The 5972-nt window shown below is 38.1% G+C and overlaps 1 long non-coding RNA gene across 1 annotated transcript; it reads left to right on the top strand.

Annotated features, from left to right (window-relative positions):
• Positions 1 to 211: 211 nt before the first annotated feature.
• Positions 212 to 4788, top strand: LOC117282153. The gene is made up of 3 exons (XR_004512793.1): positions 212 to 373; positions 3006 to 3113; positions 4642 to 4788. It is a non-coding gene; the product is annotated as an uncharacterized LOC117282153 (long non-coding RNA).
• The last annotated feature ends 1184 nt before the right edge of the window (positions 4789 to 5972 follow it).

The following is a 5972-nucleotide window of genomic DNA, read 5'->3' as shown; positions in this document are numbered from 1 at the left end:
ATACAAACAAATTCGATGGAATTCAATCAAATACGATCGAATTTATTAAAAAATATCCAAAAACAAAGAAATTCGAAGAAATTCAATCGAATAGATCGAATTTATTAAAAAATATCCCAAAACAGTCAGATTCGATGATGTACAATAGAATTTAATCAAATACGTTGGCAGCAGTTAAGCACTCATGACGTCACGGCGGCAAAGTAGCCCACGCCGTTTCGAAGTGTGATGTTTGGCTGTGGTGAATTTCTGCCGCCCAGACATGGAATCGTGCACCGCGAATGGTGTACAAGCATTATGAATAAAAACCGTATGCATATTCAGAGTATTTGATACTATTTTTCGAGACAGTCGTTTTAAACGAATGCGGCAGGTATTATATATAGTGTAAGAAGTTGCCTGGTACTCGCGTGTATGAGATCACTCAAGCATGTGAAGAAGTGTTATTGCATGTTGTATTGTCTTGCATGGCTTTTTCGTAAGTTTATGGTAATTTACGGGAGATGTTCAGTGATTGTCTCCGGTGAAAACTACACAATAATATATGTGTATGTTGTGTACATCAAGTGTGTCTCGAAATACAAATTTTGAATATAGAGGTTAAGTCCATACATAGATGAAATTAGTGGGGATGATCAGTGTTGGTTTCGACGTAACAGATCAACTACAGATCAGATCTTTTGTATTCGTCAGATACTGGGGGGGGGGGGAAATGTGAATACAATGAGACAGTACCTCTTTTTACCTTTTGAGTTAATGTAACAAATGTGTTGGCATGTGAGATATTTATTGTCAGTACACTTCTGCATATTGTGAACTTATTTGAAGACTTTAATTTGATTCCTTAAGCTCGTCATGTTTTGAAAGTTACTGTGAATGTCAGCCTGCAGGTTACGTTTCATTCACTATGGCATAAAACCTGGGCTCGTTACATGCTGAGCATTATTTAAAATGGCGCAGTATGTACCCATACATGCTGTCTCTCTTATAATACGAATCATTTATTGAACTCTCCAAACTGTATATCAATCAGGCTGCTGAAACATGTTTCTTAGTTATTCGGCCAGCAGCAGTTTATCGGATTTTCTTTATCTCATGTCTGTTGGCTAAGTTGCCAGCTGTGTTTCCTCCAATCATGTTGTAATACACCAGACTTCACAAAGAATGTAAATTGTCATGTCCACAGAAGTCTGTTATAGTAATCTTTCATAATGTCATATTCCTTGTCTGGTGTGAGTTAAACAAAATTTATTGAAATGGTGTGAAGAGATTTAGACCATTTTCAATTAACTCTTTGACTGGCGCGAAGGGTATTTAAATCCCACCCCTGTCCTGGCAGGCCCTTTAAACCTTATGTCGCTAAAATGCATGTAGTTACTTTTTCCTAAACAACTTCAACAAAAATTGGTTTTTAAAACGAAATTTTCAGGAACTAATTAAAATACAATATATTATGCAATAAATTCCTTTCCATACCTCTTTATTAGTTTTTCTTCGTGTGATAAACATTGAAACATGAAAGTTTGCAGAGAGCCACACCACAGCCTGCACACATGATACTTATTTCTTTTCTAACCTTGTGCTTAGCACTCACGCAACACTTTCTCAGGGCACCATTCTTCTTATTGTTACTGGGAGTAACATGGACCATTTTGTGAATTTTCAAGCCACCCTCTAGACGATTTGCTGGCTCTTTCACAGGTGGCCTTTTCAAGGTCGAGGGCGGAGGCGTGACTGCACTCTAGTCTGACGCAATAAATTCGTCATCCACTTCATTCCTTGACTTTTCTCCCTCTCCACACTGTTTGTTTGGTTCAGTCATTTTTCTACACAGTCCAATATAAAATCTTTGAATCTGTAATTTCTCTTCTTGTATTTTTCGTTTGTTGTGTTCTTTTTGAATAGAATGAAACTATTCAACCGCAAAGACATGTTTTGTCCATACCATGGGTGTGAAATAGGGGCCTAGTGGACAAATATTCTTCAATTTCAGGGCGTTTGTCGATTCCTGTCATGAACACAATTCCTAAGTATGTCCAGATTTCATCTGATGTGACATAATTGTAATTGTGTTTTCGAGAGTGAGGAGCTAACTCATGTGTGTTGAAGTGCTGGTGAGCATAGCGATTGGTTTCAGTTGTGATGTGATTTACCAAGTCGTCATCCAGAAAAAATTTTAATCCATGAAAAGGGATGCATTTTATGTGTTATATCAATTTTGATCCCGAAACTATTAGCAAATGAAAATATTGGGAGTACAATGTCTCCGTACGTTCATGAGATGGGCGTGTCAGGCACCGCACTCGTGGTAGGTAAATGTTCATGATTACTGTCTTGTGGATCATTGTCTATCACTGTATTATTGTCACTATCAACTTCATCCAATTCAGGAATCATTATTTCATCGCCACTATCATCATCAGAACAAATTTCGTTCACAACATTTCCAGCTGGTGTGTAGGAACACGAAGACACTTGCTGCAAGAAGACATGGTGAAACTGAATGAATGTGAAATATTTTCTGACCTTTTCCTTCTCAGAGGGTTCTGACAATAATATAGACCCCCACAAAGTTTACAAGGGTTCTTTACAAACATGCACAAAAAATATCATATATATGTCTTTGGTTGATGAGTGCCAAGAGAGCAAAGAAGGGAAGAGATTGTCAAAGCGTTAAAACACGCCAACGCCAGGGAATGGCTGGCATCGTCCGGGCGTTAAAACATGCCCGCGCCAGTCAAAGAGTTAATAGCCCACACTATTCCTTGCTAGATGATCTGTGGGTGGGGGGAAGTATAGTAGATTATTGTGTGAATGTTGGAAGAGGAATGAATGGAGATACAGGGAAATTATGTTGGATTAATGAGATTTAACCCTTTTCAACTTCTCTTGTGAACAAACACAACTGTTGCATAATTTGTGGAGTTTGGTGGGGTACAGTGATTAGTGGATTATGGAGAAGTTGAAAGTGCCAGCTGCTTTTAATTCATGTTGTTCTGTTTCAGAGTTGGTGTAGTTGCAATCAAAAGAGTGACTCTCGGTCACGTGTCGACTGCAATGGCAGTGCTGGGAGCAAGTGGAAGTTTGGAGCTTTGCAAAGGAAGAGCATGCAAGTATTTAAATCTGAGCAGTTGTTATTCTGTGGGAAATAAATTTTGAATGGAGGCCAACATAAGATTACCATGGCATGTGTGGCCATGTGTGGGGGGGTTCTTTCTGTGTTGGTGTTCTTCATAATGTTAGCTCAGAAAATTTGGATGTGAGGAGTATTCAGGTGCGCACTTGCAGTGCATCTGCACAGAAATTGTACTGAATATTTGGAGTGTGGTTTTCGTGACCCCAAAAAGTGTGCAGTATAAAAATATATGGTTTGTTTCACTATACTTTCTATTTAATTTAATTTCTGTTGGTGATTTTTTAAGTGTGAAGACTGTCTTTGGTGTGTGAATTTTATTGGGTTTTGACATGGTTGATCACCTGAGCTGAATTTGTTGCATTCTGTGCTATATGATGTGTACCCTGGCAGCAGAAACCTTTCACACTTTGTTATTTAAAGTACTGGCTTGCTGGAAACAAGTAGAAGACAAATTCGTTGCTTTGTCTGAAACCTGGTGTTGCCGCTGGATCCATCTTCGGCCAGAGAAGTGAATGCATTCCATTCTTTCTCAGCCTTTTACTTAATGTCTATTCTAATGTTATTCTCCTGTATCCCAAGAAGTCTCTACCCTTGATGTGTGTCCAGTGAACAGCATTTTTTATTAGCTACTTCCATAGTGCTTCTCTCTCACCCGAGTCACACCTAGCTTTGAACGATGAGCCTGATATGTGGTGAATACTAGGTGTACATGTTATGAGTGTCCTCATTATGCAGTTACTGTCAAGCATTTTGTTAACTTCCTGAGACTTAGCTCAGCACTTATGTTAAGTATCACCAGAAGCGTTTCCCACACCCATAGAAAACAAACAGCACAAGCATTCACATAATTTAGTTGGCTTGTTTGTGAGTATACATTTTACTTATTACTGTCAATGCCAGATATTTGTACTTTGTCACAGGTCTCACATTTAGCTTCCAGCATTTTTGTGTGCATAAATAAAGTAATTGAATATGTTTGAGGTATAGAACAGAAACTGATGTGTTGCATCGAATTCCAGTCCATATTAATATCTCAGGCCTTCCTAAAGACATTCCAAATTGAAGTTGCAAGGAATGTCTATTCAGAGATTTGTTTTTACAGGCATAAACCAGAAGGGAAGAAGGGATTGTTGAACGTTGCTATGTCTGCCTTACAAGAAGGACTCTCTTTGATTGGGAGTCACAGTGGCTGGGTGGGTCAGTTGGTTGCTGAGTCAAGTTCAAGGATTGCATATTAACATAGCAGGATGCAAAGGATTAAAAGGCAGTAAATTCCAGATGGTGATGATATTTAAAACTGGAAACAGAACTGTTAAATTTCTTGAATTTTAGTCATGGAATTTCGTTGGCTGGTCTTGTAGATATATTGATGCAATATGTGAAGGTCGCAAGATACATGTCAGGCGTTTTGATTTCACTCAGTGGCACTTTGCCCAGCAGTGTTTCTGTGCGTGCTCTGCTTTAGAAATTTTCCTTTTGATGTAATCATTTGTTTTAATTTTCAGTATGTTGTAATGTTTTTCCTGCCTGCTGAGTGTCTGGGAGGCAGCTGGTTGGAGTCTGGTGTGAGAAATCAGCTCTGTGATGAGGCTTCCTGCAGATGATTTGAAGTGAGCACTTTAGAATAAGCATCAGTTCCTTCTGTCCATATTTTTGTAAATTATAATTAAAAGTCAGATTGTTCTCAAAGGCTTCTGCTCTATATTTCTTTCCGTGTTACACTATCAGTCCTATTATCTCTGTGACTGGCGTGAAGGATATTTAAATGCCACCCCAGTCCTGGCAGACCCTTTAAGCTTTAAGTCGCTAAAATGCATGCGCTTACTTTTTCTTTAAATAACTGTTTCTGGAAGGACACCATTTGATGTATCCACCTTTTGGAAATGTTACTTTCGAATGACATTACCTCCAATAAATTAGCTGGATAGGCTCTGTTCAAAATCTGGGGTTCACTAGTAGAATGGATGTAAGTTACCATTTGTGTATGAGAATGGGACTGTGTCTCCTTATTAATTTTCACAGTATAAGCCTGAATCCTGATTAATATAATTGACAGTTGTTATAAATAATAATGATCTGTTATGATGTCTACTGAGAAGTGCTTAATGACCTCACAGCACTAGAATTGTTGCTTTCTGCTGTAGTTTTCTCTTATAAATGTGCTATGAAGAACGGGTGAAAGCATAAAGGTGTGGCCATTAGCCTGGGGTACTCAGTGTTCTGAGTTACACTTGTCTTTAATACTTACTGGACCAGGTCAGTAGAACGTTTTGAAACATGAAACTGTAGAATGAGATACTAAATATTTGTAGGAGTAGAAGAAAGTGGGGTGATGTCAGTGTAAATGCAGTGAAGTAAACATTGTTACCATTTGACTTTCTGCGGGTATGTCTCTCGCAGACTGAACTAGCATGCTTACAGTCTGAAATACATCTTTCCCTTCCTGTGCACTTCTCCCATGTCTTGCATTTAGCTCAGTATGTGCAGTAAACTTAAAAAACTGCAATAGGCTTGCATCATTTAGCAATTATGAAAGTAGGCTTTGCAAGTGATTATCTTAGACGATAGGATAATAGAAGTGAGTTTCTAACTTTGTATTCAATTAATAATTAATTACAAGTAATTCAAATGCTGTCATGTTGTAAATATTTGCAGTATCATGTTTTTTTTACTGACCCATAGAATTATGAAAATATTAGAATACACTCAACTCTCGATTATACGGGGTGGATAAACCGGTTTGCGGCTTAACCGGGGCTTTTTTGAGGCTTATGTGTTGTTTAATATTCATTCACTTTTGTGTCACATGGTGAGTTGTAACACTATTTTCACAATA

Source organism: Cryptotermes secundus, unplaced genomic scaffold (genome assembly GCF_002891405.2).
Source record: "Cryptotermes secundus unplaced genomic scaffold, Csec_1.0 scaffold671, whole genome shotgun sequence".
NCBI classification, from domain to species: domain Eukaryota; kingdom Metazoa; phylum Arthropoda; class Insecta; order Blattodea; family Kalotermitidae; genus Cryptotermes; species Cryptotermes secundus.
This window is presented reverse-complemented; position numbering and strand designations above follow the sequence as displayed.